This window comes from Terrapene carolina, unplaced genomic scaffold (genome assembly GCF_002925995.2).
Source record: "Terrapene carolina triunguis isolate 2854851 unplaced genomic scaffold, T_m_triunguis-2.0 Scaffold88, whole genome shotgun sequence".
Taxonomy (NCBI): domain Eukaryota; kingdom Metazoa; phylum Chordata; order Testudines; family Emydidae; genus Terrapene; species Terrapene triunguis.
In genome coordinates, this window is record NW_020664439.1 from 8,332,171 (window position 1) to 8,337,481 (window position 5,311).

Sequence of the window (5,311 nt, forward strand, 5' to 3'; positions counted from 1 at the left end):
CGCAGTCGAACGTATTTGACTATGTGGGTGCACGCTGCCATGTGCCCTAGGAGCTGGAGGCAGCGACTGGCCATGGTAGTGGGGAACCTTAGCATCGAGTCTATGACACGCTGGATGGCCAAGAACCTGGATTCTGGAAAGCTCGCTCGCGTCTGCACCGAGTCGAGCACTGCCCCGATGAACTCTAGCCTTTGGATTGGTATCAGGATAGACTTGGGCAAGTTGACTAGAAGGCTCAGCTTGCGGAATGCATCTAGGGCCACCGTCACATGGGAGCAGACCTCCTCTTCGGACCGACCCACGAGGAGCCAATCGTCTAGGTATGGGTATACCCGTATTCTCCTCTTTCGCAGGAAGGCTGCAACTACTGATATGCACTTTGTGAAGATGTGGGGGGCTGCCGCCAGGCCGAATGGGAAGTCTGTGAACTGGTAATGGTGCTGATCTATGGCAAACCATAGGAACCGCTGGTGAGCGGGGTGAATAGTGATGTGAAAGTACGCATCTTTCATATCGAGGGCAGCGTACCAATCCCCCGCATCCAGGGATGGGATAATAGTGCCGAGAGAGACCATACGGAAGTAGACCTTGACTAAGAATTTGTTGAGCCCGTGAAGGTCTAAAATGGGCCGAAGGCCCCCCTTGCCTTTGGGATGAGAAAGTAGCGGGAGTAAAACCCCTTTCCCCTTAGATCCCGAGGGACTTCCTCCACTGCCCCCGCCTCTAGGAGCAACTGTACCTCCTGCATAAGGAGTTGCTCGTGAGAAGGGTCCCTGAAGAGGAACAGCGAAGGAGGGTGGGTAGGAGGAAGGGAGGGAGAACTGCAGCATGTAACCCACTAGTACCGTGCGTAAGACCCAACGGTCCGACGTTATACGGGACCATACCTGGTAGAAAAGGGACAAGCGGTCTGAGAAACGTGGGGAAGGATCCGGGAGCTGGGTTGGTACGCTGTCCTCGAGTGCACTTTCAAAACCCCTGCTTACTGCCAGGCTGGGGCTTGCCCTGGCCCTGGCCTTGACTAGGCGTGTTATTCCGCCTGCGCCTGTTGTCTCTGCCCCTCCTGCGGTAAGGCTCCTGCCTAGTGCGGGGCTGGTACTGCCGTTGTTGCGACGGTTGGGGCTTGAATGGCTTCCTCTGAGTCGCCGGGTGTGCATGCCTAATGGCTTGAGTGTTGCCCGAGAGTCTTTAAGGCTATGCAGCCTGACATCCGTCTGGTCAGAAAAGAGGCCAGACCCTTCAAAGGGGAGGTCCTGGATGGTGTCCTGGACCTCTGGCGGAAGGCCCGAAGCCTGAAGCCACACCGAACGCCTCATCACCACACCTGAGGCGATTGTTCTGGCTGCTGCGTCTGCCGAGTCCAGGGAGGACAGTAAAGAGGTCTTTGTGACTGCCTTTCCCTCTTCTACGAAGGCCGTGAACTCAGGCTGAGAGCCCTGGGGCAATGAGTCTTTAAATTTGGAAACCGTTACCCAGGAATTAAAATTGTGCCTGTTTAGGATCGCCTGCTGGTTCGCAATCCGTAATTGGAGGTCCCCAGAGGAGTAGACCTTCCTGCTAAATAGGTCCAAATGTTTAGCCTCCTTGGCCTTGGGGGCCGGAGCTTGTTGGCCATGACGCTCCCATTCTTTCACGGCTGAGACAACCAGCGAACAGGGGGTCGGATGAGAAAAAAGGAAGTTGTATCCCTTGGACGGGGCAAAGTACTTCCTCTCCACCCCCGTTGCTGTCGGTGCGCTGGAAGCTGGGGTTTGCCAGACCGTCTTGTAGTTAGACTGGATGGTTTTTATGAGCGGGAGCGCAATTCTGGAGGGACCTTCAGGGCTTAGTATGTCCAACATAGGATCCTCCTGCTCCACCGTTTCCTCCGCCTGTAGGCCCAAATTTTGGGCGACCCTGCAGAGCAGCTCCTGATGTGCCCTGTGGTCAATCGGGGGAGGCCCTGACACCGCCGTGCCTGCCACAGCCTCATCGGGGACGATGAGGAGGTGAGGGACTGTTGTGCCTCCTCCGCCTGTTCTTCCTGCCCTTCGTCATATGTCGGGGGCACATCTGTGCCCTGCCTGGTAGATTGTCCCCGGGATGGCCCTGGGCTCGGTGCTGCTTCCACTTGCCGGTGTTCCGGAGAAGCGTCTGGCAGCCTGGATACCGTAGCCTCCTTGGGCGCGGAGGGCTATCTGTGTGGGGACCGGGACCGGTGCACCGAATAGCCGGACCTCAAAGCTCTGGAGGAGGTCCCCTGCTGCTGATGATAGGCCCAGGATGTCCAAAAGGGCCATTGTCCCAGCGGTCCCCATTGGGGATGCCACGCAGTCTGGGGCTCCCTGCTAGCTGGTGTCCAGTGGGCGTAGCTGGAGTAGCCTGAGTCGACCTCGGATTCCGAGGACGCCAATCTCGAAGGCCAAGGCGGTGCCATGGGGGGCTGGAGAGCGGCTTCTCCCTGACCGTGACCGGGATCGGTACCAATGCTCTCGGGACCAGGATCGCTGCCTTCTACCTGGGGCTGGGGATTGCGGCCTTATGTCCCTTTGGTACCGGCTTAGTGTTGGTGCCGGGGAGCGGTGCGCCGGGGGAGTCGGTGCTGTGTGCTGGCTCGGTTCCGGTGCCATCGAGTCCCGCTGAGTCAAAGGTAGGTGGGAGTCCACGGAGGCTGAGCTCGACCGGGACTGGTGCCGGGGAAGTGACCTCGAGTGGTGCACCATTGCCGGCTTGCCCCTGGACGGCACCCTTGGTGATGGCGCCGGAGGCTGCTCCTTGCCAGGATGGGAGCTTGCTGCCAACAGCTCGATGAGGTCTTTTGCCGCCTCAAAGGTGTCTGGCATGGAGAGTTGTTCTAAGATGTCCTCCAGCCCTTCTTCTGCGCTCGACCCACTTAGCCCGGGGCTTGATGGGCCTTGTGGCTCCGGAGCCACATGTGCCGGTGCACGTCCTGGGGCCGCACTGCCCTTTTGAGTGCTTGGTCCCTTGGGAGGTGCCACCTTCTTATGTGGGGAGCGCCCTCTATCGCCTTTCGGCTGCCCCTTCGACTGTACTGGAGAGGTCGAGTGATGCCTGGGCTTGTCCTGTTTCAGTGCTGCATGCTTGCGGTGCCCCACCGGTGCCGGATCATGGATTGATGCCGGGGCACTCTGCACCGAGGCCGCCGGCACCAATGCTAGCTGGTCCGAGGCCGCAGGTTGCAGCGCGGCCTCCATGAGCAACTGCTTTAGGCGAAAGTCTCTCTCTTTCTTAGTTCTTGGCTTAAAGGCCTTACAGTGCTCAGTCTGGTGCACTTCCCCCAAACAACGGAGACATAAGTCATGGGAATCACTAATCAGCATGGGCTTGCGGCACGTGGCACAAGCCTTAAACCCTTGGGCCTGCGGCATGCCCCGCAGCCCAGGGCTGGTGCTGGAAACAACTTCCAGACACCTAAAACAAAGGAAGCTTAACTATCTACTATTAAAAAGTGTTCACTACTGATAACTGTTAACTACAGATAACTGCTAACTACTGATATGCTAAGGGATCACTCGCAAGTGAGAAAAGAGTTGTTCCAACGCTGCCCCGGACGGTAAGAAGGAACTGAAGGGGGGTCAGGTCGGCAGGGGTATATATGCACCGGCATGGAGGTGCCACTCTGGCGGGCTCCCCTGCCAACCCAACGGGAGCCACCAAGGGAAAAAGTTTCCGACATCTGTGCACGCAGCGCGCGCGCACACCTAATGTGGAATGGACGTGAACAATCACTCGAAGAAGAATAGTTTCCTTATGACAAGAGATTAATAGGATAGACTGTTCAGCTTGGAAAAGAGACTACTACAGGGGGATATGATAGAGATTTATAAAATCATGAATGGTGCAGAGAAGGTGAATAAGAAAGTGTTATTTACCCCTTCACATAACACAAGAAGCAGGGGTCACCCAATGAAATTAAAAGGCAGCAGGTTTAAAACAAACATAAGGAAGTACTTCACATAATGCACAATTAACTTGTAGAACTCATTGCCAGGGGATGTTGTAAAGGCCAAAAGTATAACTGTGTTCCATGAATTCATCTAATTCTTTTTTGAAGAGAGGTCCATCTATGGCTATTAGCCAAGATGGTCAGGAACGCAACCCCATGTTCTGGGTGTCCCTAACCTTCTGACTACCAGAAGCTGGGACTGGATAACGGGATGGATCACTCGAAAACGGCCCTGTTCTGTTCATTCCCTCTGAAGCATTTGGCATTGGCCACTGTCAGAAGACATGATACTGGGCTAGATGGACCCAGGTCTAACCCAGTATGGTCTTCCTTATATTCTTAGTCCTCATCGTTGAGGAAAATCTTGAAACTGTCAAACAAGTGTAATCTGATGCTGTGATGTCTCCTGGAGGCTGCAATCAGCCTAAAACAGCAGCTGTCTTTGAGTGAATGGCCATTTACCTCAATGGGATGTTTACACCAAAACCTAACAAATGACTATTTAAAACGTCAATGTAGCTAATTACTTCTCTGCTGATGATTTTAGCAGAAATTAGCTTCCCCTTTGTCAAGGTCCCAAGAATTCCTACCTAGATGACGAAATCTCCTGTCACCTTCTCCAAAGCAGGTATGCTTTGTCAGCAAAAAACGTGCAGCACATTAAAAACTGAAACTTGAAGGACAGCCTAAAATTCAATTTATGAGCATAAATAGGGGAAACTAATTTATCATTCTTATTTAGTAAATTAAGACACTCAGTTTTTAAATTTGAATGAAGCCATCACAAAGGTCTCCAGGCGGCTGAGGAATTCAGGAACCCTGCTGCAGCCTTTGGCTCCAGTTCACTGGTGTGCATTGGGTCTTTATTTATTTTTTTTCAAGTTGGCTCAGTTTACAAATTGAAAGATATGATTTTTCTAACTGCTAGCCATGAAAACAACCCCAGTTTGCCTCTTAGATTCCAGAGTTTTCTGGCTCATTCATTGCCAACAACAAATATGGGGAAGATAAAAGATAACACTGCTCTACAGCCAAAATGCTTCTGAAATAAATGTAGTCCAACTTTACTAATTCTGGGTCACTGAGAACGAAAATGATGCTTCAAATTGTTGATTGGCTCTAGTTTTCAAGATATGCTATTGGGTCAGTATATACCACCCTTGACTTGGGAATGGCGGAGGATAAGTGAGTTATAAAGGGAAGGGATCTCAATTTAAACCAGAAATGACTAAAATACATCTTTGACTGGATCTATGAATAAATCTATGACTGGGTTTGGACAGTACTTGCTTTTTAGGCAAAACAACGAATGATGCAATCTGAAGCTGGTATTGCGTCATACATGATATGAATTGCATCATGTTA